Below are 27528 nucleotides of genomic sequence, written 5' to 3' on the forward strand. Positions count from 1 at the left end.
AAAACGCTTTTCAGCCTGAGATAAGGTGGGTTTCTGAACGCCAAACATAAAAGTGTTGATAACTTTGGAAAAACACTTCAGACAGTTTAGATTTGATGTGCAACTACTAGAAAGACCCTTTCTGCTATAGTGGGAGGTTAAAATTTCATGTTCTGAAGCTTTCCTGAAAAGTTATGGCACAATGCACAAAAACGCTTTTCAGCCTGAGATAAGGTGGGTTTCGGAACGCCAAACATAAAAGTGTTGATAACTTTTGAAAAACACTTCAGACAGCTTAGATTTGATGTGCAACTACTAGAAAGACCCTTTCTGCTATAGTGGGAGGTTAAAATTTCATGTTCTGAAGCTTCCCTGAAAAGTTATGGCACAATGCACAAAAACGCTTTTCAGCCTGAGATAAGGTGGGTTTCGGAACGGCAAACATAAAAGTGTTGATAACTTTGGAAAAACACTTCAGACAGTTTAGATTTGATGTGCAACTACTAGAAAGACCCTTTCTGCTATAGTGGGAGGTTAAAATTTCATGTTCTGAAGCTTCCCTGAAAAGTTATGGCACAATGCACAAAAACGCTTTTCAGCCTGAGATAAGGTGGGTTTCGGAACGCCAAACATAAAAGTGTTGATAACTTTCGAAAAACACTTCAGAGAGCTTAGATTTGATGTGCACCTACTAGAAAGACCCTTTCTGCTATAGTGGGAGGTTAAAATTTCATGTTCTGAAGCTTCCCTGAAAAGTTATGGCACAATGCGTAAAAACGCTTTTCAGCCTGAGATAAGGTGGGTTTCGGAACGCCAAACATAAAAGTGTTGATAACTTTGGAAAAACACTTCAGACAGTTTAGATTTGATGTGCAACTACTAGAAAGACCCTTTCTGCTATAGTGGGAGGTTAAAATTTCATGTTCTGAAGCTTCCCTGAAAAGTTATGACACAATGCACAAAAACGCTTTTCAGCCTGAGATAAGGTGGGTTTCGGAACGCCAAACATAAAAGTGTTGATAACTTTCGAAAAACACTTCAGACAGCTTAGATTTGATGTGCACCTACTAGAAAGACCCTTTCTGCTATAGTGGGAGGTTAAAATTTCATGTTCTGAAGCTTCCCTGAAAAGTTATGGCACAATGCGTAAAAACGCTTTTCAGCCTGAGATAAGGTGGGTTTCGGAACGCCAAACATAAAAGTGTTGATAACTTTGGAAAAACACTTCAGACAGTTTAGATTTGATGTGCAACTACTAGAAAGAGCCTTTCTGCTATAGTGGGAGGTTAAAATTTCATGTTCTGAAGCTTCCCTGAAAAGTTATGGCACAATGCACAAAAACGCTTTTCAGCCTGAGATAAGGTGGGTTTCGGAACGGCAAACATAAAAGTGTTGATAACTTTGGAAAAACACTTCAGACAGTTTAGATTTGATGTGCAACTACTAGAAAGACCCTTTCTGCTATAGTGGGAGGTTAAAATTTCATGTTCTGAAGCTTCCCTGAAAAGTTATGGCACAATGCGTAAAAACGCTTTTCAGCCTGAGATAAGGTGGGTTTCGGAACGCCAAACATAAAAGTGTTGATAACTTTGGAAAAACACTTCAGACAGTTTAGATTTGATGTGCAACTACTAGAAAGACCCTTTCTGCTATAGTGGGAGGTTAAAATTTCATGTTCTGAAGCTTCCCTGAAAAGTTATGGCACAATGCACAAAAACGCTTTTCAGCCTGAGATAAGGTGGGTTTCGGAACGCCAAACATAAAAGTGTTGATAACTTTCGAAAAACACTTCAGACAGCTTAGATTTGATGTGCACCTACTAGAAAGACCCTTTCTGCTATAGTGGGAGGTTAAAATTTCATGTTCTGAAGCTTCCCTGAAAAGTTATGGCACAATGCGTAAAAACGCTTTTCAGCCTGAGATAAGGTGGGTTTCGGAACGCCAAACATAAAAGTGTTGATAACTTTGGAAAAACACTTCAGACAGTTTAGATTTGATGTGCAACTACTAGAAAGACCCTTTCGGCGATAGTGGGAGGTTAAAATTTCATGTTCTGAAGCTTCCCTGAAAAGTTATGGCACAATGCACAAAAACGCTTTTCAGCCTGAGATAAGGTGGGTTTCGGAACGCCAAACATAAAAGTGTTGATAACTTTGGAAAAACACTTCAGACAGTTTAGATTTGATGTGCAACTACTAGAAAGACCCTTTCTGCTATAGTGGGAGGTTAAAATTTCATGTTCTGAAGCTTCCCTGAAAAGTTATGACACAATGCACAAAAACGCTTTTCAGCCTGAGATAAGGTGGGTTTCGGAACGCCAAACATAAAAGTGTTGATAACTTTGGAAAAACACTTCAGACAGTTTAGATTTGATATGCAACTACTAGAAAGACCCTTTCTGCTATAGTGGGAGGTTAAAATTTCATGTTCTGAAGCTTCCCTGAAAAGTTATGGCACAATGCACAAAAACGCTTTTCAGCCTGAGATAAGGTGGGTTTCGGAACGCCAAACATAAAAGTGTTGATAACTTTCGAAAAACACTTCAGAGAGCTTAGATTTGATGTGCACCTACTAGAAAGACCCTTTCTGCTATAGTTGGAGGTTAAAATTTCATGTTCTGAAGCTTCCCTGAAAAGTTATGGCACAATGCACAAAAACGCTTTTCAGCCTGAGATAAGGTGGGTTTCGGAACGCCAAACATAAAAGTGTTGATAACTTTCGAAAAACACTTCAGAGAGCTTAGATTTGATGTGCACCTACTAGAAAGACCCTTTCTGCTATAGTGGGAGGTTAAAATTTCATGTTCTGAAGCTTCCCTGAAAAGTTATGGCACAATGCACAAAAACGCTTTTCAGCCTGAGATAAGGTGGGTTTCGGAACGCCAAACATAAAAGTGTTGATAACTTTGGAAAAACACTTCAGACAGTTTAGATTTGATGTGCAACTACTAGAAAGACCCTTTCTGCTATAGTGGGAGGTTAAAATTTCATGTTCTGAAGCTTCCCTGAAAAGTTATGGCACAATGCACAAAAACGCTTTTCAGCCTGAGATAAGGTGGGTTTCGGAACGCCAAACATAAAAGTGTTAATAACTTTGGAAAAACACTTCAGACAGTTTAGATTTGATGTGCAACTACTAGAAAGACCCTTTCTGCTATAGTGGGAGGTTAAAATTTCATGTTCTGAAGCTACCCTGAAAAGTTATGGCACAATGCACAAAAACGCTTTTCAGCCTGAGATAAGGTGGGTTTCGGAACGTCAAACATAAAAGTGTTGATAACTTTCGAAAAACACTTCAGAGAGCTTAGATTTGATGTGCACCTACTAGAAAGACCCTTTCTGCTATAGTGGGAGGTTAAAATTTCATGTTCTGAAGCTTCCCTGAAAAGTTATGGCACAATGCGTAAAAACGCTTTTCAGCCTGAGATGAGGTGGGTTTCGGAACGCCAAACATAAAAGTGTTGATAACTTTCGAAAAACACTTCAGACAGTTTAGATTTGATGTGCAACTACTAGAAAGACCCTTTCTGCTATAGTGGGAGGTTAAAATTTCATGTTCTGAAGCTTCCCTGAAAAGTTATGGCACAATGCACAAAAACGCTTTTCAGCCTGAGATAAGGTGGGTTTCGGAACGCCAAACATAAAAGTGTTAATAACTTTGGAAAAACACTTCAGACAGTTTAGATTTGATGTGCAACTACTAGAAAGACCCTTTCTGCTATAGTGGGAGGTTAAAATTTCATGTTCTGAAGCTTCCCTGAAAAGTTATGGCACAATGCACAAAAACGCTTTTCAGCCTGAGATAAGGTGGGTTTCGGAACGCCAAACATAAAAGTGTTGATAACTTTCGAAAAACACTTCAGAGAGCTTAGATTTGATGTGCACCTACTAGAAAGACCCTTTCTGCTATAGTGGGAGGTTAAAATTTCATGTTCTGAAGCTTCCCTGAAAAGTTATGGCACAATGCGTAAAAACGCTTTTCAGCCTGAGATAAGGTGGGTTTCGGAACGCCAAACATAAAAGTGTTGATAACTTTGGAAAAACACTTCAGACAGTTTAGATTTGATGTGCAACTACTAGAAAGACCCTTTCTGCTATAGTGGGAGGTTAAAATTTCATGTTCTGAAGCTTCCCTGAAAAGTTATGGCACAATGCACAAAAACACTTTTCAGCCTGAGATAAGGTGGGTTTCGGAACGCCAAACATAAAAGTGTTGATAACTTTCGAAAAACACTTCAGACAGCTTAGATTTGATGTGCACCTACTAGAAAGACCCTTTCTGCTATAGTGGGAGGTTAAAATTTCATGTTCTGAAGCTTCCCTGAAAAGTTATGGCACAATGCGTAAAAACGCTTTTCAGCCTGAGATAAGGTGGGTTTCGGAACGCCAAACATAAAAGTGTTGATAACTTTGGAAAAACACTTCAGACAGTTTAGATTTGATGTGCAACTACTAGAAAGACCCTTTCTGCTATAGTGGGAGGTTAAAATTTCATGTTCTGAAGCTTCCCTGAAAAGTTATGGCACAATGCACAAAAACGCTTTTCAGCCTGAGATAAGGTGGGTTTCGGAACGCCAAACATAAAAGTGTTGATAACTTTGGAAAAACACTTCAGACAGTTTAGATTTGATGTGCAACTACTAGAAAGACCCTTTCTGCTATAGTGGGAGGTTAAAATTTCATGTTCTGAAGCTTCCCTGAAAAGTTATGGCACAATGCACAAAAACGCTTTTCAGCCTGAGATAAGGTGGGTTTCGGAACGCCAAACATAAAAGTGTTAATAACTTTGGAAAAACACTTCAGACAGTTTAGATTTGATGTGCAACTACTAGAAAGACCCTTTCTGCTATAGTGGGAGGTTAAAATTTCATGTTCTGAAGCTTCCCTGAAAAGTTATGACACAATGCACAAAAACGCTTTTCAGCCTGAGATAAGGTGGGTTTCGGAACGCCAAACATAAAAGTGTTGATAACTTTGGAAAAACACTTCAGACAGTTTAGATTTGATATGCAACTACTAGAAAGACCCTTTCTGCTATAGTGGGAGGTTAAAATTTCATGTTCTGAAGCTTCCCTGAAAAGTTATGGCACAATGCACAAAAACGCTTTTCAGCCTGAGATAAGGTGGGTTTCGGAACGCCAAACATAAAAGTGTTGATAACTTTCGAAAAACACTTCAGAGAGCTTAGATTTGATGTGCACCTACTAGAAAGACCCTTTCTGCTATAGTTGGAGGTTAAAATTTCATGTTCTGAAGCTTCCCTGAAAAGTTATGGCACAATGCACAAAAACGCTTTTCAGCCTGAGATAAGGTGGGTTTCGGAACGCCAAACATAAAAGTGTTGATAACTTTCGAAAAACACTTCAGAGAGCTTAGATTTGATGTGCACCTACTAGAAAGACCCTTTCTGCTATAGTGGGAGGTTAAAATTTCATGTTCTGAGGCTTCCCTGAAAAGTTATGGCACAATGCACAAAAACGCTTTTCAGCCTGAGATAAGGTGGGTTTCGGAACGCCAAACATAAAAGTGTTGATAACTTTGGAAAAACACTTCAGACAGTTTAGATTTGATGTGCAACTACTAGAAAGACCCTTTCTGCTATAGTGGGAGGTTAAAATTTCATGTTCTGAAGCTTCCCTGAAAAGTTATGGCACAATGCACAAAAACGCTTTTCAGCCTGAGATAAGGTGGGTTTCGGAACGCCAAACATAAAAGTGTTAATAACTTTGGAAAAACACTTCAGACAGTTTAGATTTGATGTGCAACTACTAGAAAGACCCTTTCTGCTATAGTGGGAGGTTAAAATTTCATGTTCTGAAGCTACCCTGAAAAGTTATGGCACAATGCACAAAAACGCTTTTCAGCCTGAGATAAGGTGGGTTTCGGAACGTCAAACATAAAAGTGTTGATAACTTTCGAAAAACACTTCAGAGAGCTTAGATTTGATGTGCACCTACTAGAAAGACCCTTTCTGCTATAGTGGGAGGTTAAAATTTCATGTTCTGAAGCTTCCCTGAAAAGTTATGGCACAATGCGTAAAAACGCTTTTCAGCCTGAGATGAGGTGGGTTTCGGAACGCCAAACATAAAAGTGTTGATAACTTTCGAAAAACACTTCAGACAGTTTAGATTTGATGTGCAACTACTAGAAAGACCCTTTCTGCTATAGTGGGAGGTTAAAATTTCATGTTCTGAAGCTTCCCTGAAAAGTTATGGCACAATGCACAAAAACGCTTTTCAGCCTGAGATAAGGTGGGTTTCGGAACGCCAAACATAAAAGTGTTAATAACTTTGGAAAAACACTTCAGACAGTTTAGATTTGATGTGCAACTACTAGAAAGACCCTTTCTGCTATAGTGGGAGGTTAAAATTTCATGTTCTGAAGCTTCCCTGAAAAGTTATGGCACAATGCACAAAAACGCTTTTCAGCCTGAGATAAGGTGGGTTTCGGAACGCCAAACATAAAAGTGTTGATAACTTTCGAAAAACACTTCAGAGAGCTTAGATTTGATGTGCACCTACTAGAAAGACCCTTTCTGCTATAGTGGGAGGTTAAAATTTCATGTTCTGAAGCTTCCCTGAAAAGTTATGGCACAATGCGTAAAAACGCTTTTCAGCCTGAGATAAGGTGGGTTTCGGAACGCCAAACATAAAAGTGTTGATAACTTTGGAAAAACACTTCAGACAGTTTAGATTTGATGTGCAACTACTAGAAAGACCCTTTCTGCTATAGTGGGAGGTTAAAATTTCATGTTCTGAAGCTTCCCTGAAAAGTTATGGCACAATGCACAAAAACACTTTTCAGCCTGAGATAAGGTGGGTTTCGGAACGCCAAACATAAAAGTGTTGATAACTTTCGAAAAACACTTCAGACAGCTTAGATTTGATGTGCACCTACTAGAAAGACCCTTTCTGCTATAGTGGGAGGTTAAAATTTCATGTTCTGAAGCTTCCCTGAAAAGTTATGGCACAATGCGTAAAAACGCTTTTCAGCCTGAGATAAGGTGGGTTTCGGAACGCCAAACATAAAAGTGTTGATAACTTTGGAAAAACACTTCAGACAGTTTAGATTTGATGTGCAACTACTAGAAAGACCCTTTCTGCTATAGTGGGAGGTTAAAATTTCATGTTCTGAAGCTTCCCTGAAAAGTTATGGCACAATGCACAAAAACGCTTTTCAGCCTGAGATAAGGTGGGTTTCGGAACGCCAAACATAAAAGTGTTGATAACTTTGGAAAAACACTTCAGACAGTTTAGATTTGATGTGCAACTACTAGAAAGACCCTTTCTGCTATAGTGGGAGGTTAAAATTTCATGTTCTGAAGCTTCCCTGAAAAGTTATGGCACAATGCACAAAAACGCTTTTCAGCCTGAGATAAGGTGGGTTTCGGAACGCCAAACATAAAAGTGTTAATAACTTTGGAAAAACACTTCAGACAGTTTAGATTTGATGTGCAACTACTAGAAAGACCCTTTCTGCTATAGTGGGAGGTTAAAATTTCATGTTCTGAAGCTTCCCTGAAAAGTTATGGCACAATGCACAAAAACGCTTTTCAGCCTGAGATAAGGTGGGTTTCGGAACGCCAAACATAAAAGTGTTGATAACTTTCGAAAAACACTTCAGAGAGCTTAGATTTGATGTGCACCTACTAGAAAGACCCTTTCTGCTATAGTGGGAGGTTAAAATTTCATGTTCTGAAGCTTCCCTGAAAAGTTATGGCACAATGCGTAAAAACGCTTTTCAGCCTGAGATAAGGTGGGTTTCGGAACGCCAAACATAAAAGTGTTGATAACTTTGGAAAAACACTTCAGACAGTTTAGATTTGATGTGCAACTACTAGAAAGACCCTTTCTGCTATAGTGGGAGGTTAAAATTTCATGTTCTGAAGCTTCCCTGAAAAGTTATGGCACAATGCACAAAAACGCTTTTCAGCCTGAGATAAGGTGGGTTTCGGAACGCCAAACATAAAAGTGTTGATAACTTTGGAAAAACACTTCAGACAGTTTAGATTTGATGTGCAACTACTAGAAAGACCCTTTCTGCTATAGTGGGAGGTTAAAATTTCATGTTCTGAAGCTTTCCTGAAAAGTTATGGCACAATGCACAAAAACGCTTTTCAGCCTGAGATAAGGTGGGTTTCGGAACGCCAAACATAAAAGTGTTGATAACTTTCGAAAAACACTTCAGACAGCTTAGATTTGATGTGCACCTACTAGAAAGACCCTTTCTGCTATAGTGGGAGGTTAAAATTTCATGTTCTGAAGCTTCCCTGAAAAGTTATGGCACAATGCGTAAAAACGCTTTTCAGCCTGAGATAAGGTGGGTTTCGGAACGCCAAACATAAAAGTGTTGATAACTTTGGAAAAACACTTCAGACAGTTTAGATTTGATGTGCAACTACTAGAAAGACCCTTTCTGCTATAGAGGGAGGTTAAAATTTCATGTTCTGAAGCTTTCCTGAAAAGTTATGGCACAATGCACAAAAACGCTTTTCAGCCTGAGATAAGGTGGGTTTCGGAACGCCAAACATAAAAGTGTTGATAACTTTTGAAAAACACTTCAGACAGCTTAGATTTGATGTGCAACTACTAGAAAGACCCTTTCTGCTATAGTGGGAGGTTAAAATTTCATGTTCTGAAGCTTCCCTGAAAAGTTATGGCACAATGCACAAAAACGCTTTTCAGCCTGAGATAAGGTGGGTTTCGGAACGCCAAACATAAAAGTGTTGATAACTTTGGAAAAACACTTCAGACAGTTTAGATTTGATGTGCAACTACTAGAAAGACCCTTTCTGCTATAGTGGGAGGTTAAAATTTCATGTTCTGAAGCTTCCCTGAAAAGTTATGGCACAATGCACAAAAACGCTTTTCAGCCTGAGATAAGGTGGGTTTCGGAACGCCAAACATAAAAGTGTTAATAACTTTGGAAAAACACTTCAGACAGTTTAGATTTGATGTGCAACTACTAGAAAGACCCTTTCTGCTATAGTGGGAGGTTAAAATTTCATGTTCTGAAGCTTCCCTGAAAAGTTATGGCACATTGCACAAAAACGCTTTTCAGCCTGAGATAAGGTGGGTTTCGGAACGCCAAACATAAAAGTGTTGATAACTTTCGAAAAACACTTCAGAGAGCTTAGATTTGATGTGCACCTACTAGAAAGACCCTTTCTGCTATAGTGGGAGGTTAAAATTTCATGTTCTGAAGCTTCCCTGAAAAGTTATGGCACAATGCGTAAAAACGCTTTTCAGCCTGAGATAAGGTGGGTTTCGGAACGCCAAACATAAAAGTGTTGATAACTTTGGAAAAACACTTCAGACAGTTTAGATTTGATGTGCAACTACTAGAAAGACCCTTTCTGCTATAGTGGGAGGTTAAAATTTCATGTTCTGAAGCTTCCCTGAAAAGTTATGGCACAATGCGTAAAAACGCTTTTCAGCCTGAGATAAGGTGGGTTTCGGAACGCCAAACATAAAAGTGTTGATAACTTTGGAAAAACACTTCAGACAGTTTAGATTTGATGTGCAACTACTAGAAAGACCCTTTCTGCTATAGTGGGAGGTTAAAATTTCATGTTCTGAAGCTTCCCTGAAAAGTTATGGCACAATGCACAAAAACGCTTTTCAGCCTGAGATAAGGTGGGTTTCGGAACGCCAAACATAAAAGTGTTAATAACTTTGGAAAAACACTTCAGACAGTTTAGATTTGATGTGCAACTACTAGAAAGACCCTTTCTGCTATAGTGGGAGGTTAAAATTTCATGTTCTGAAGCTTTCCTGAAAAGTTATGGCACAATGCACAAAAACGCTTTTCAGCCTGAGATAAGGTGGGTTTCGGAACGCCAAACATAAAAGTGTTGATAACTTTTGAAAAACACTTCAGACAGCTTAGATTTGATGTGCAACTACTAGAAAGACCCTTTCTGCTATAGTGGGAGGTTAAAATTTCATGTTCTGAAGCTTCCCTGAAAAGTTATGGCACAATGCACAAAAACGCTTTTCAGCCTGAGATAAGGTGGGTTTCGGAACGGCAAACATAAAAGTGTTGATAACTTTGGAAAAACACTTCAGACAGTTTAGATTTGATGTGCAACTACTAGAAAGACCCTTTCTGCTATAGTGGGAGGTTAAAATTTCATGTTCTGAAGCTTCCCTGAAAAGTTATGGCACAATGCACAAAAACGCTTTTCAGCCTGAGATAAGGTGGGTTTCGGAACGCCAAACATAAAAGTGTTGATAACTTTCGAAAAACACTTCAGAGAGCTTAGATTTGATGTGCACCTACTAGAAAGACCCTTTCTGCTATAGTGGGAGGTTAAAATTTCATGTTCTGAAGCTTCCCTGAAAAGTTATGGCACAATGCACAAAAACGCTTTTCAGCCTGAGATAAGGTGGGTTTCGGAACGCCAAACATAAAAGTGTTGATAACTTTCGAAAAACACTCCAGACAGCTTAGATTTGATGTGCACCTACTAGAAAGACCCTTTCTGCTATAGTGGGAGGTTAAAATTTCATGTTCTGAAGCTTCCCTGAAAAGTTATGGCACAATGCGTAAAAACGCTTTTCAGCCTGAGATAAGGTGGGTTTCGGAACGCCAAACATAAAAGTGTTGATAACTTTGGAAAAACACTTCAGACAGTTTAGATTTGATGTGCAACTACTAGAGAGACCCTTTCTGCTATAGTGGGAGGTTAAAATTTCATGTTCTGAAGCTTCCCTGAAAAGTTATGGCACAATGCACAAAAACGCTTTTCAGCCTGAGATAAGGTGGGTTTCGGAACGCCAAACATAAAAGTGTTGATAACTTTGGAAAAACACTTCAGACAGTTTAGATTTGATGTGCAACTACTAGAAAGACCCTTTCTGCTATAGTGGGAGGTTAAAATTTCATGTTCTGAAGCTTCCCTGAAAAGTTATGGCACAATGCACAAAAACGCTTTTCAGCCTGAGATAAGGTGGGTTTCGGAACGCCAAACATAAAAGTGTTAATAACTTTGGAAAAACACTTCAGACAGTTTAGATTTGATGTGCAACTACTAGAAAGACCATTTCTGCTATAGTGGGAGGTTAAAATTTCATGTTCTGAAGCTTCCCTGAAAAGTTATGGCACAATGCACAAAAACGCTTTTCAGCCTGAGATAAGGTGGGTTTCGGAACGCCAAACATAAAAGTGTTGATAACTTTGGAAAAACACTTCAGACAGCTTAGATTTGATGTGCAACTACTAGAAAGACCCTTTCTGCTATAGTGGGAGGTTAAAATTTCATGTTCTGAAGCTTCCCTGAAAAGTTATGGCACAATGCACAAAAACGCTTTTCAGCCTGAGATAAGGTGGGTTTCGGAACGGCAAACATAAAAGTGTTGATAACTTTGGAAAAACACTTCAGACAGTTTAGATTTGATGTGCAACTACTAGAAAGACCCTTTCTGCTATAGTGGGAGGTTAAAATTTCATGTTCTGAAGCTTCCCTGAAAAGTTATGGCACAATGCACAAAAACGCTTTTCAGCCTGAGATAAGGTGGGTTTCGGAACGCCAAACATAAAAGTGTTGATAACTTTCGAAAAACACTTCAGAGAGCTTAGATTTGATGTGCACCTACTAGAAAGAGCCTTTCTGCTATAGTGGGAGGTTAAAATTTCATGTTCTGAAGCTTCCCTGAAAAGTTATGGCACAATGCGTAAAAACGCTTTTCAGCCTGAGATAAGGTGGGTTTCGGAACGCCAAACATAAAAGTGTTGATAACTTTGGAAAAACACTTCAGACAGTTTAGATTTGATGTGCAACTACTAGAAAGACCCTTTCTGCTATAGTGGGAGGTTAAAATTTCATGTTCTGAAGCTTCCCTGAAAAGTTATGGCACAATGCACAAAAACGCTTTTCAGCCTGAGATAAGGTGGGTTTCGGAACGCCAAACATAAAAGTGTTGATAACTTTCGAAAAACACTTCAGACAGCTTAGATTTGATGTGCACCTACTAGAAAGACCCTTTCTGCTATAGTGGGAGGTTAAAATTTCATGTTCTGAAGCTTCCCTGAAAAGTTATGGCACAATGCGTAAAAACGCTTTTCAGCCTGAGATAAGGTGGGTTTCGGAACGCCAAACATAAAAGTGTTGATAACTTTGGAAAAACACTTCAGACAGTTTAGATTTGATGTGCAACTACTAGAAAGACCCTTTCGGCGATAGTGGGAGGTTAAAATTTCATGTTCTGAAGCTTCCCTGAAAAGTTATGGCACAATGCACAAAAACGCTTTTCAGCCTGAGATAAGGTGGGTTTCGGAACGCCAAACATAAAAGTGTTGATAACTTTGGAAAAACACTTCAGACAGTTTAGATTTGATGTGCAACTACTAGAAAGACCCTTTCTGCTATAGTGGGAGGTTAAAATTTCATGTTCTGAAGCTTCCCTGAAAAGTTATGACACAATGCACAAAAACGCTTTTCAGCCTGAGATAAGGTGGGTTTCGGAACGCCAAACATAAAAGTGTTGATAACTTTGGAAAAACACTTCAGACAGTTTAGATTTGATATGCAACTACTAGAAAGACCCTTTCTGCTATAGTGGGAGGTTAAAATTTCATGTTCTGAAGCTTCCCTGAAAAGTTATGGCACAATGCACAAAAACGCTTTTCAGCCTGAGATAAGGTGGGTTTCGGAACGCCAAACATAAAAGTGTTGATAACTTTCGAAAAACACTTCAGAGAGCTTAGATTTGATGTGCACCTACTAGAAAGACCCTTTCTGCTATAGTGGGAGGTTAAAATTTCATGTTCTGAAGCTTCCCTGAAAAGTTATGGCACAATGCGTAAAAACGCTTTTCAGCCTGAGATGAGGTGGGTTTCGGAACGCCAAACATAAAAGTGTTGATAACTTTCGAAAAACACTTCAGACAGTTTAGATTTGATGTGCAACTACTAGAAAGACCCTTTCTGCTATAGTGGGAGGTTAAAATTTCATGTTCTGAAGCTTCCCTGAAAAGTTATGGCACAATGCACAAAAACGCTTTTCAGCCTGAGATAAGGTGGGTTTCGGAACGCCAAACATAAAAGTGTTAATAACTTTGGAAAAACACTTCAGACAGTTTAGATTTGATGTGCAACTACTAGAAAGACCCTTTCTGCTATAGTGGGAGGTTAAAATTTCATGTTCTGAAGCTTCCCTGAAAAGTTATGGCACAATGCACAAAAACGCTTTTCAGCCTGAGATAAGGTGGGTTTCGGAACGCCAAACATAAAAGTGTTGATAACTTTCGAAAAACACTTCAGAGAGCTTAGATTTGATGTGCACCTACTAGAAAGACCCTTTCTGCTATAGTGGGAGGTTAAAATTTCATGTTCTGAAGCTTCCCTGAAAAGTTATGGCACAATGCGTAAAAACGCTTTTCAGCCTGAGATAAGGTGGGTTTCGGAACGCCAAACATAAAAGTGTTGATAACTTTGGAAAAACACTTCAGACAGTTTAGATTTGATGTGCAACTACTAGAAAGACCCTTTCTGCTATAGTGGGAGGTTAAAATTTCATGTTCTGAAGCTTCCCTGAAAAGTTATGGCACAATGCACAAAAACACTTTTCAGCCTGAGATAAGGTGGGTTTCGGAACGCCAAACATAAAAGTGTTGATAACTTTCGAAAAACACTTCAGACAGCTTAGATTTGATGTGCACCTACTAGAAAGACCCTTTCTGCTATAGTGGGAGGTTAAAATTTCATGTTCTGAAGCTTCCCTGAAAAGTTATGGCACAATGCGTAAAAACGCTTTTCAGCCTGAGATAAGGTGGGTTTCGGAACGCCAAACATAAAAGTGTTGATAACTTTGGAAAAACACTTCAGACAGTTTAGATTTGATGTGCAACTACTAGAAAGACCCTTTCTGCTATAGTGGGAGGTTAAAATTTCATGTTCTGAAGCTTCCCTGAAAAGTTATGGCACAATGCACAAAAACGCTTTTCAGCCTGAGATAAGGTGGGTTTCGGAACGCCAAACATAAAAGTGTTGATAACTTTGGAAAAACACTTCAGACAGTTTAGATTTGATGTGCAACTACTAGAAAGACCCTTTCTGCTATAGTGGGAGGTTAAAATTTCATGTTCTGAAGCTTCCCTGAAAAGTTATGGCACAATGCACAAAAACGCTTTTCAGCCTGAGATAAGGTGGGTTTCGGAACGCCAAACATAAAAGTGTTAATAACTTTGGAAAAACACTTCAGACAGTTTAGATTTGATGTGCAACTACTAGAAAGACCCTTTCTGCTATAGTGGGAGGTTAAAATTTCATGTTCTGAAGCTTCCCTGAAAAGTTATGGCACAATGCACAAAAACGCTTTTCAGCCTGAGATAAGGTGGGTTTCGGAACGCCAAACATAAAAGTGTTAATAACTTTGGAAAAACACTTCAGACAGTTTAGATTTGATGTGCAACTACTAGAAAGAGCCTTTCTGCTATAGTGGGAGGTTAAAATTTCATGTTCTGAAGCTTTCCTGAAAAGTTATGGCACAATGCACAAAAACGCTTTTCAGCCTGAGATAAGGTGGGTTTCGGAACGCCAAACATAAAAGTGTTGATAACTTTCGAAAAACACTTCAGACAGCTTAGATTTGATGTGCACCTACTAGAAAGACCCTTTCTGCTATAGTGGGAGGTTAAAATTTCATGTTCTGAAGCTTCCCTGAAAAGTTATGGCACAATGCGTAAAAACGCTTTTCAGCCTGAGATAAGGTGGGTTTCGGAACGCCAAACATAAAAGTGTTGATAACTTTGGAAAAACACTTCAGACAGTTTAGATTTGATGTGCAACTACTAGAAAGACCCTTTCTGCTATAGTGGGAGGTTAAAATTTCATGTTCTGAAGCTTCCCTGAAAAGTTATGGCACAATGCACAAAAACGCTTTTCAGCCTGAGATAAGGTGGGTTTCGGAACGCCAAACATAAAAGTGTTAATAACTTTGGAAAAACACTTCAGACAGTTTAGATTTGATGTGCAACTACTAGAAAGACCCTTTCTGCTATAGTGGGAGGTTAAAATTTCATGTTCTGAAGCTTTCCTGAAAAGTTATGGCACAATGCACAAAAACGCTTTTCAGCCTGAGATAAGGTGGGTTTCGGAACGCCAAACATAAAAGTGTTGATAACTTTCGAAAAACACTTCAGACAGCTTAGATTTGATGTGCACCTACTAGAAAGACCCTTTCTGCTATAGTAGGAGGTTAAAATTTCATGTTCTGAAGCTTCCCTGAAAAGTTATGGCACAATGCGTAAAAACGCTTTTCAGCCTGAGATAAGGTGGGTTTCGGAACGCCAAACATAAAAGTGTTGATAACTTTGGAAAAACACTTCAGACAGTTTAGATTTGATGTGCAACTACTAGAAAGACCCTTTCTGCTATAGTGGGAGGTTAAAATTTCATGTTCTGAAGCTTTCCTGAAAAGTTATGGCACAATGCACAAAAACGCTTTTCAGCCTGAGATAAGGTGGGTTTCGGAACGCCAAACATAAAAGTGTTGATAACTTTTGAAAAACACTTCAGACAGCTTAGATTTGATGTGCAACTACTAGAAAGACCCTTTCTGCTATAGTGGGAGGTTAAAATTTCATGTTCTGAAGCTTCCCTGAAAAGTTATGGCACAATGCACAAAAACGCTTTTCAGCCTGAGATAAGGTGGGTTTCGGAACGCCAAACATAAAAGTGTTGATAACTTTGGAAAAACACTTCAGACAGTTTAGATTTGATGTGCAACTACTAGAAAGACCCTTTCTGCTATAGTGGGAGGTTAAAATTTCATGTTCTGAAGCTTCCCTGAAAAGTTATGGCACAATGCACAAAAACGCTTTTCAGCCTGAGATAAGGTGGGTTTCGGAACGCCAAACATAAAAGTGTTAATAACTTTGGAAAAACACTTCAGACAGTTTAGATTTGATGTGCAACTACTAGAAAGACCCTTTCTGCTATAGTGGGAGGTTAAAATTTCATGTTCTGAAGCTTCCCTGAAAAGTTATGGCACAATGCACAAAAACGCTTTTCAGCCTGAGATAAGGTGGGTTTCGGAACGCCAAACATAAAAGTGTTGATAACTTTGGAAAAACACCTCAGACAGTTTAGATTTGATGTGCAACTACTAGAAAGACCCTTTCTGCTATAGTGGGAGGTTAAAATTTCATGTTCTGAAGCTTCCCTGAAAAGTTATGTCACAATGCACAAAAACGCTTTTCAGCCTGAGATAAGGTGGGTTTCGGAACGCCAAACATAAAAGTGTTGATAACTTTCGAAAAACACTTCAGACAGCTTAGATTTGATGTGCACCTACTAGAAAGACCCTTTCTGCTATAGTGGGAGGTTAAAATTTCATGTTCTGAAGCTTCCCTGAAAAGTTATGGCACAATGCGTAAAAACGCTTTTCAGCCTGAGATAAGGTGGGTTTCGGAACGCCAAACATAAAAGTGTTGATAACTTTGGAAAAACACTTCAGACAGTTTAGATTTGATGTGCAACTACTAGAAAGACCCTTTCTGCTATAGTGGGAGGTTAAAATTTCATGTTCTGAAGCTTCCCTGAAAAGTTATGGCACAATGCACAAAAACGCTTTTCAGCCTGAGATAAGGTGGGTTTCGGAACGCCAAACATAAAAGTGTTGATAACTTTGGAAAAACACTTCAGACAGTTTAGATTTGATGTGCAACTACTAGAAAGACCCTTTCTGCTATAGTGGGAGGTTAAAATTTCATGTTCTGAAGCTTCCCTGAAAAGTTTTGGCACAATGCACAAAAACGCTTTTCAGCCTGAGATAAGGTGGGTTTCGGAACGCCAAACATAAAAGTGTTGATAACTTTCGAAAAACACTTCAGAGAGCTTAGATTTGATGTGCACCTACTAGAAAGACCCTTTCTGCTATAGTGGGAGGTTAAAATTTCATGTTCTGAAGCTTCCCTGAAAAGTTATGGCACAATGCGTAAAAACGCTTTTCAGCCTGAGATAAGGTGGGTTTCGGAACGCCAAACATAAAAGTGTTGATAACTTTGGAAAAACACTTCAGACAGTTTAGATTTGATGTGCAACTACTAGAAAGACCCTTTCTGCTATAGTGGGAGGTTAAAATTTCATGTTCTGAAGCTTCCCTGAAAAGTTATGACACAATGCACAAAAACGCTTTTCAGCCTGAGATAAGGTGGGTTTCGGAACGCCAAACATAAAAGTGTTGATAACTTTCGAAAAACACTTCAGACAGCTTAGATTTGATGTGCACCTACTAGAAAGACCCTTTCTGCTATAGTGGGAGGTTAAAATTTCATGTTCTGAAGCTTCCCTGAAAAGTTATGGCACAATGCGTAAAAACGCTTTTCAGCCTGAGATAAGGTGGGTTTCGGAACGCCAAACATAAAAGTGTTGATAACTTTGGAAAAACACTTCAGACAGTTTAGATTTGATGTGCAACTACTAGAAAGAGCCTTTCTGCTATAGTGGGAGGTTAAAATTTCATGTTCTGAAGCTTCCCTGAAAAGTTATGGCACAATGCACAAAAACGCTTTTCAGCCTGAGATAAGGTGGGTTTCGGAACGCCAAACATAAAAGTGTTGATAACTTTGGAAAAACACTTCAGACAGTTTAGATTTGATGTGCAACTACTAGAAAGACCCTTTCTGCTATAGTGGGAGGTTAAAATTTCATGTTCTGAAGCTTTCCTGAAAAGTTATGGCACAATGCACAAAAACGCTTTTCAGCCTGAGATAAGGTGGGTTTCGGAACGCCAAACATAAAAGTGTTGATAACTTTGGAAAAACACTTCAGACAGCTTAGATTTGATGTGCACCTACTAGAAAGACCCTTTCTGCTATAGTGGGAGGTTAAAATTTCATGTTCTGAAGCTTCCCTGAAAAGTTATGGCACAATGCGTAAAAACGCTTTTCAGCCTGAGATAAGGTGGGTTTCGGAACGCCAAACACAAAAGTGTTGATAACTTTGGAAAAACACTTCAGACAGTTTAGATTTGATGTGCACCTACTAGAAAGACCCTTTCTGCTATAGTGGGAGGTTAAAATTTCATGTTCTGAAGCTTCCCTGAAAAGTTATGGCACAATGCGTAAAAACGCTTTTCAGCCTGAGATAAGGTGGGTTTCGGAACGCCAAACACAAAAGTGTTGATAACTTTGGAAAAACACTTCAGACAGTTTAGATTTGATGTGCAACTACTAGAGAAAGACCCTTTCTGCTATAGTGGGAGGTTTAAATTTCATGTTCTGAAGCTTTCCTGAAAAGTTATGGCACAATGCACAAAAACGCTTTTCAGCCTGAGATAAGGTGGGTTTCGGAACGCCAAACATAAAAGTGTTGATAACTTTTGAAAAACACTTCAGACAGCTTAGATTTGATGTGCAACTACTAGAAAGACCCTTTCTGCTATAGTGGGAGGTTAAAATTTCATGTTCTGAAGCTTCCCTGAAAAGTTATGGCACAATGCACAAAAACGCTTTTCAGCCTGAGATAAGGTGGGTTTCGGAACGCCAAACATAAAAGTGTTGATAACTTTGGAAAAACACTTCAGACAGTTTAGATTTGATGTGCAACTACTAGAAAGACCCTTTCTGCTATAGTGGGAGGTTAAAATTTCATGTTCTGAAGCTTCCCTGAAAAGTTATGGCACAATGCACAAAAACGCTTTTCAGCCTGAGATAAGGTGGGTTTCGGAACGCCAAACATAAAAGTGTTAATAACTTTGGAAAAACACTTCAGACAGTTTAGATTTGATGTGCAACTACTAGAGAAAGACCCTTTCTGCTATAGTGGGAGGTTTAAATTTCATGTTCTGAAGCTTTCCTGAAAAGTTATGGCACAATGCACAAAAACGCTTTTCAGCCTGAGATAAGGTGGGTTTCGGAACGCCAAACATAAAAGTGTTGATAACTTTTGAAAAACACTTCAGACAGCTTAGATTTGATGTGCAACTACTAGAAAGACCCTTTCTGCTATAGTGGGAGGTTAAAATTTCATGTTCTGAAGCTTCCCTGAAAAGTTATGGCACAATGCACAAAAACGCTTTTCAGCCTGAGATAAGGTGGGTTTCGGAACGCCAAACATAAAAGTGTTGATAACTTTGGAAAAACACTTCAGACAGTTTAGATTTGATGTGCAACTACTAGAAAGACCCTTTCTGCTATAGTGGGAGGTTAAAATTTCATGTTCTGAAGCTTCCCTGAAAAGTTATGGCACAATGCACAAAAACGCTTTTCAGCCTGAGATAAGGTGGGTTTCGGAACGCCAAACATAAAAGTGTTAATAACTTTGGAAAAACACTTCAGACAGTTTAGATTTGATGTGCAACTACTAGAAAGACCCTTTCTGCTATAGTGGGAGGTTAAAATTTCATGTTCTGAAGCTTCCCTGAAAAGTTATGGCACAATGCACAAAAACGCTTTTCAGCCTGAGATAAGGTGGGTTTCGGAACGCCAAACATAAAAGTGTTGATAACTTTTGAAAAACACTTCAGACAGCTTAGATTTGATGTGCAACTACTAGAAAGACCCTTTCTGCTATAGTGGGAGGTTAAAATTTCATGTTCTGAAGCTTCCCTGAAAAGTTATGGCACAATGCACAAAAACGCTTTTCAGCCTGAGATAAGGTGGGTTTCGGAACGCCAAACATAAAAGTGTTGATAACTTTGGAAAAACACTTCAGACAGTTTAGATTTGATGTGCAACTACTAGAAAGACCCTTTCTGCTATAGTGGGAGGTTAAAATTTCATGTTCTGAAGCTTCCCTGAAAAGTTATGGCACAATGCACAAAAACGCTTTTCAGCCTGAGATAAGGTGGGTTTCGGAACGCCAAACATAAAAGTGTTGATAACTTTGGAAAAACACTTCAGACAGTTTAGATTTGATGTGCAACTACTAGAAAGACCCTTTCTGCTATAGTGGGAGGTTAAAATTTCATGTTCTGAAGCTTCCCTGAAAAGTTATGGCACAATGCACAAAAACGCTTTTCAGCCTGAGATAAGGTGGGTTTCGGAACGCCAAACATAAAAGTGTTAATAACTTTGGAAAAACACTTCAGACAGTTTAGATTTGATGTGCAACTACTAGAAAGACCCTTTCTGCTATAGTGGGAGGTTAAAATTTCATGTTCTGAAGCTTCCCTGAAAAGTTATGGCACAATGCACAAAAACGCTTTTCAGCCTGAGATAAGGTGGGTTTCGGAACGCCAAACATAAAAGTGTTGATAACTTTTGAAAAACACTTCAGACAGCTTAGATTTGATGTGCAACTACTAGAAAGACCCTTTCTGCTATAGTGGGAGGTTAAAATTTCATGTTCTGAAGCTTCCCTGAAAAGTTATGGCACAATGCACAAAAACGCTTTTCAGCCTGAGATAAGGTGGGTTTCGGAACGCCAAACATAAAAGTGTTGATAACTTTGGAAAAACACTTCAGACAGTTTAGATTTGATGTGCAACTACTAGAAAGACCCTTTCTGCTATAGTGGGAGGTTAAAATTTCATGTTCTGAAGCTTCCCTGAAAAGTTATGGCACAATGCACAAAAACGCTTTTCAGCCTGAGATAAGGTGGGTTTCGGAACGCCAAACATAAAAGTGTTAATAACTTTGGAAAAACACTTCAGACAGTTTAGATTTGATGTGCAACTACTAGAAAGACCCTTTCTGCTATAGTGGGAGGTTAAAATTTCATGTTCTGAAGCTTCCCTGAAAAGTTATGGCACAATGCACAAAAACGCTTTTCAGCCTGAGATAAGGTGGGTTTCGGAACGCCAAACATAAAAGTGTTGATAACTTTCGAAAAACACTTCAGAGAGCTTAGATTTGATGTGCACCTACTAGAAAGACCCTTTCTGCTATAGTGGGAGGTTAAAATTTCATGTTCAGAAGCTTCCCTGAAAAGTTATGGCACAATGCGTAAAAACGCTTTTCAGCCTGAGATAAGGTGGGTTTCGGAACGCCAAACATAAAAGTGTTGATAACTTTGGAAAAACACTTCAGACAGTTTAGATTTGATGTGCAACTACTAGAAAGACCCTTTCTGCTATAGTGGGAGGTTAAAATTTCATGTTCTGAAGCTTCCCTGAAAAGTTATGGCACAATGCACAAAAACGCTTTTCAGCCTGAGATAAGGTGGGTTTCGGAACGCCAAACATAAAAGTGTTGATAACTTTGGAAAAACACTTCAGACAGTTTAGATTTGATGTGCAACTACTAGAAAGACCCTTTCTGCTATAGTGGGAGGTTAAAATTTCATGTTCTGAAGCTTCCCTGAAAAGTTATGGCACAATGCACAAAAACGCTTTTCAGCCTGAGATAAGGTGGGTTTCGGAACGCCAAACATAAAAGTGTTAATAACTTTGGAAAAACACTTCAGACAGTTTAGATTTGATGTGCAACTACTAGAAAGACCCTTTCTGCTATAGTGGGAGGTTAAAATTTCATGTTCTGAAGCTTCCCTGAAAAGTTATGGCACAATGCACAAAAACGCTTTTCAGCCTGAGATAAGGTGGGTTTCGGAACGCCAAACATAAAAGTGTTGATAACTTTCGAAAAACACTTCAGAGAGCTTAGATTTGATGTGCACCTACTAGAAAGACCCTTTCTGCTATAGTGGGAGGTTAAAATTTCATGTTCTGAAGCTTCCCTGAAAAGTTATGGCACAATGCGTAAAAACGCTTTTCAGCCTGAGATAAGGTGGGTTTCGGAACGCCAAACATAAAAGTGTTGATAACTTTGGAAAAACACTTCAGACAGTTTAGATTTGATGTGCAACTACTAGAAAGACCCTTTCTGCTATAGTGGGAGGTTAAAATTTCATGTTCTGAAGCTTCCCTGAAAAGTTATGGCACAATGCACAAAAACGCTTTTCAGCCTGAGATAAGGTGGGTTTCGGAAGGCCAAACATAAAAGTGTTGATAACTTTGGAAAAACACTTCAGACAGTTTAGATTTGATGTGCAACTACTAGAAAGACCCTTTCTGCTATAGTGGGAGGTTAAAATTTCATGTTCTGAAGCTTCCCTGAAAAGTTATGGCACAATGCACAAAAACGCTTTTCAGCCTGAGATAAGGTGGGTTTCGGAACGCCAAACATAAAAGTGTTAATAACTTTGGAAAAACACTTCAGACAGTTGAGATTTGATGTGCAACTACTAGAAAGACCCTTTCTGCTATAGTGGGAGGTTAAAATTTCATGTTCTGAAGCTTCCCTGAAAAGTTATGGCACAATGCACAAAAACGCTTTTCAGCCTGAGATAAGGTGGGTTTCGGAACGCCAAACATAAAAGTGTTGATAACTTTCGAAAAACACTTCAGAGAGCTTAGATTTGATGTGCACCTACTAGAAAGACCCTTTCTGCTATAGTGGGAGGTTAAAATTTCATGTTCTGAAGCTTCCCTGAAAAGTTATGGCACAATGCGTAAAAACGCTTTTCAGCCTGAGATAAGGTGGGTTTCGGAACGCCAAACATAAAAGTGTTGATAACTTTCGAAAAACACTTCAGACAGTTTAGATTTGATGTGCAACTACTAGAAAGACCCTTTCTGCTATAGTGGGAGGTTAAAATTTCATGTTCTGAAGCTTCCCTGAAAAGTTATGGCACAATGCACAAAAACGCTTTTCAGCCTGAGATAAGGTGGGTTTCGGAACGCCAAACATAAAAGTGTTGATAACTTTGGAAAAACACTTCAGACAGTTTAGATTTGATGTGCAACTACTAGAAAGACCCTTTCTGCTATAGTGGGAGGTTAAAATTTCATGTTCTGAAGCTTCCCTGAAAAGTTATGGCACAATGCACAAAAACGCTTTTCAGCCTGAGATAAGGTGGGTTTCGGAACGCCAAACATAAAAGTGTTAATAACTTTGGAAAAACACTTCAGACAGTTTAGATTTGATGTGCAACTACTAGAAAGACCCTTTCTGCTATAGTGGGAGGTTAAAATTTCATGTTCTGAAGCTTCCCTGAAAAGTTATGGCACAATGCACAAAAACGCTTTTCAGCCTGAGATAAGGTGGGTTTCGGAACGCCAAACATAAAAGTGTTGATAACTTTCGAAAAACACTTCAGAGAGCTTAGATTTGATGTGCACCTACTAGAAAGACCCTTTCTGCTATAGTGGGAGGTTAAAATTTCATGTTCTGAAGCTTCCCTGAAAAGTTATGGCACAATGCGTAAAAACGCTTTTCAGCCTGAGATAAGGTGGGTTTCGGAACGCCAAACATAAAAGTGTTGATAACTTTCGAAAAACACTTCAGACAGTTTAGATTTGATGTGCAACTACTAGAAAGACCCTTTCTGCTATAGTGGGAGTTTAAAATTTCATGTTCTGAAGCTTCCCTGAAAAGTTATGGCACAATGCACAAAAACGCTTTTCAGCCTGAGATAAGGTGGGTTTCGGAACGCCAAACATAAAAGTGTTGATAACTTTGGAAAAACACTTCAGACAGTTTAGATTTGATGTGCAACTACTAGAAAGACCCTTTCTGCTATAGTGGGAGGTTAAAATTTCATGTTCTGAAGCTTTCCTGAAAAGTTATGGCACAATGCACAAAAACGCTTTTCAGCCTGAGATAAGGTGGGTTTCGGAACGCCAAACATAAAAGTGTTGATAACTTTCGAAAAACACTTCAGACAGCTTAGATTTGATGTGCACCTACTAGAAAGACCCTTTCTGCTATAGTGGGAGGTTAAAATTTCATGTTCTGAAGCTTCCCTGAAAAGTTATGGCACAATGCGTAAAAACGCTTTTCAGCCTGAGATAAGGTGGGTTTCGGAACGCCAAACATAAAAGTGTTGATAACTTTGGAAAAACACTTCAGACAGTTTAGATTTGATGTGCAACTACTAGAAAGACCCTTTCTGCTATAGTGGGAGGTTAAAATTTCATGTTCTGAAGCTTTCCTGAAAAGTTATGGCACAGTGCACAAAAACGCTTTTCAGCCTGAGATAAGGTGGGTTTCGGAACGCCAAACATAAAAGTGTTGATAACTTTTGAAAAACACTTCAGACAGCTTAGATTTGATGTGCAACTACTAGAAAGACCCTTTCTGCTATAGTGGGAGGTTAAAATTTCATGTTCTGAAGCTTCCCTGAAAAGTTATGGCACAATGCACAAAAACGCTTTTCAGCCTGAGATAAGGTGGGTTTCGGAACGCCAAACATAAAAGTGTTGATAACTTTGGAAAAACACTTCAGACAGTTTAGATTTGATGTGCAACTACTAGAAAGACCCTTTCTGCTATAGTGGGAGGTTAAAATTTCATGTTCTGAAGCTTCCCTGAAAAGTTATGGCACAATGCACAAAAACGCTTTTCAGCCTGAGATAAGGTGGGTTTCGGAACGCCAAACATAAAAGTGTTAATAACTTTGGAAAAACACTTCAGACAGTTTAGATTTGATGTGCAACTACTAGAAAGACCCTTTCTGCTATAGTGGGAGGTTAAAATTTCATGTTCTGAAGCTTCCCTGAAAAGTTATGGCACAATGCACAAAAACGCTTTTCAGCCTGAGATAAGGTGGGTTTCGGAACGCCAAACATAAAAGTGTTGATAACTTTCGAAAAACACTTCAGAGAGCTTAGATTTGATGTGCACCTACTAGAAAGACCCTTTCTGCTATAGTGGGAGGTTAAAATTTCATGTTCTGAAGCTTCCCTGAAAAGTTATGGCACAATGCGTAAAAACGCTTTTCAGCCTGAGATAAGGTGGGTTTCGGAACGCCAAACATAAAAGTGTTGATAACTTTGGAAAAACACTTCAGACAGTTTAGATTTGATGTGCAACTACTAGAAAGACCCTTTCTGCTATAGTGGGAGGTTAAAATTTCATGTTCTGAAGCTTCCCTGAAAAGTTATGGCACAATGCACAAAAACGCTTTTCAGCCTGAGATAAGGTGGGTTTCGGAACGCCAAACATAAAAGTGTTGATAACTTTCGAAAAACACTTCAGACAGCTTAGATTTGATGTGCACCTACTAGAAAGACCCTTTCTGCTATAGTGGGAGGTTAAAATTTCATGTTCTGAAGCTTCCCTGAAAAGTTATGGCACAATGCGTAAAAACGCTTTTCAGCCTGAGATAAGGTGGGTTTCGGAACGCCAAACATAAAAGTGTTGATAACTTTGGAAAAACACTTCAGACAGTTTAGATTTGATGTGCAACTACTAGAAAGACCCTTTCTGCTATAGTGGGAGGTTAAAATTTCATGTTCTGAAGCTTCCCTGAAAAGTTATGGCACAATGCACAAAAACGCTTTTCAGCCTGAGATAAGGTGGGTTTCGGAACGCCAAACATAAAAGTGTTGATAACTTTTGAAAAACACTTCAGACAGTTTAGATTTGATGTGCAACTACTAGAAAGACCCTTTCTGCTATAGTGGGAGGTTAAAATTTCATGTTCTGAAGCTTCCCTGAAAAGTTATGGCACAATGCACAAAAACGCTTTTCAGCCTGAGATAAGGTGGGTTTCGGAACGCCAAACATAAAAGTGTTGATAACTTTGGAAAAACACTTCAGACAGTTTAGATTTGACGTGCAACTACTAGAAAGACCCTTTCTGCTATAGTGGGAGGTTAAAATTTCATGTTCTGAAGCTTCCCTGAAAAGTTATGGCACAATGCACAAAAACGCTTTTCAGCCTGAGATAAGGTGGGTTTCGGAACGCCAAACATAAAAGTGTTAATAACTTTGGAAAAACACTTCAGACAGTTTAGATTTGATGTGCAACTACTAGAAAGACCCTTTCTGCTATAGTGGGAGGTTAAAATTTCATGTTCTGAAGCTTCCCTGAAAAGTTATGGCACAATGCACAAAAACGCTTTTCAGCCTGAGATAAGGTGGGTTTCGGAACGCCAAACATAAAAGTGTTGATAACTTTCGAAAAACACTTCAGAGAGCTTAGATTTGATGTGCACCTACTAGAAAGACCCTTTCTGCTATAGTGGGAGGTTAAAATTTCATGTTCTGAAGCTTCCCTGAAAAGTTATGGCACAATGCGTAAAAACGCTTTTCAGCCTGAGATAAGGTGGGTTTCGGAACGCCAAACATAAAAGTGTTGATAACTTTGGAAAAACACTTCAGACAGTTTAGATTTGATGTGCAACTACTAGAAAGACCCTTTCTGCTATAGTGGGAGGTTAAAATTTCATGTTCTGAAGCTTCCCTGAAAAGTTATGGCACAATGCACAAAAACGCTTTTCAGCCTGAGATAAGGTGGGTTTCGGAACGCCAAACATAAAAGTGTTGATAACTTTCGAAAAACACTTCAGACAGCTTAGATTTGATGTGCACCTACTAGAAAGACCCTTTCTGCTATAGTGGGAGGTTAAAATTTCATGTTCTGAAGCTTCCCTGAAAAGTTATGGCACAATGCGTAAAAACGCTTTTCAGCCTGAGATAAGGTGGGTTTCGGAACGCCAAACATAAAAGTGTTGATAACTTTGGAAAAACACTTCAGACAGTTTAGATTTGATGTGCAACTACTAGAAAGACCCTTTCTGCTATAGTGGGAGGTTAAAATTTCATGTTCTGAAGCTTCCCTGAAAAGTTATGGCACAATGCACAAAAACGCTTTTCAGCCTGAGATAAGGTGGGTTTCGGAACGCCAAACATAAAAGTGTTGATAACTTTGGAAAAACACTTCAGACAGTTTAGATTTGATGTGCAACTACTAGAAAGACCCTTTCTGCTATAGTGGGAGGTTAAAATTTCATGTTCTGAAGCTTTCCTGAAAAGTTATGGCACAATGCACAAAAACGCTTTTCAGCCTGAGATAAGGTGGGTTTCGGAACGCCAAACATAAAAGTGTTGATAACTTTGGAAAAACACTTCAGACAGTTTAGATTTGATGTGCAACTACTAGAAAGACCTTTTCTGCTATAGTGGGAGGTTAAAATTTCATGTTCTGAAGCTTCCCTGAAAAGTTATGGCACAATGCACAAAAACGCTTTTCAGCCTGAGATAAGGTGGGTTTCGGAACGCCAAACATAAAAGTGTTGATAACTTTGGAAAAACACTTCAGACAGTTTAGATTTGATGTGCAACTACTAGAAAGACCCTTTCTGCTATAGTGGGAGGTTAAAATTTCATGTTCTGAAGCTTTCCTGAAAAGTTATGGCATAATGCACAAAAACGCTTTTCAGCCTGAGATAAGGTGGGTTTCGGAACGCCAAACATAAAAGTGTTGATAACTTTCGAAAAACACTTCAGACAGCTTAGATTTGATGTGCACCTACTAGAAAGACCCTTTCTGCTATAGTGGGAGGTTAAAATTTCATGTTCTGAAGCTTCCCTGAAAAGTTATGGCACAATGCGTAAAAACGCTTTTCAGCCTGAGATAAGGTGGGTTTCGGAACGCCAAACATAAAAGTGTTGATAACTTTCGAAAAACACTTCAGACAGCTTAGATTTGATGTGCAACTACTAGAAAGACCCTTTCTGCTATAGTGGGAGGTTAAAATTTCATGTTCTGAAGCTTCCCTGAAAAGTTATGGCACAATGCGTAAAAACGCTTTTCAGCCTGAGATAAGGTGGGTTTCGGAACGCCAAACATAAAAGTGTTGATAACTTTGGAAAAACAC

Source organism: Synchiropus splendidus, chromosome 12, assembly GCF_027744825.2.
Source record: "Synchiropus splendidus isolate RoL2022-P1 chromosome 12, RoL_Sspl_1.0, whole genome shotgun sequence".
Taxonomy (NCBI): Eukaryota; Metazoa; Chordata; class Actinopteri; order Syngnathiformes; family Callionymidae; genus Synchiropus; species Synchiropus splendidus.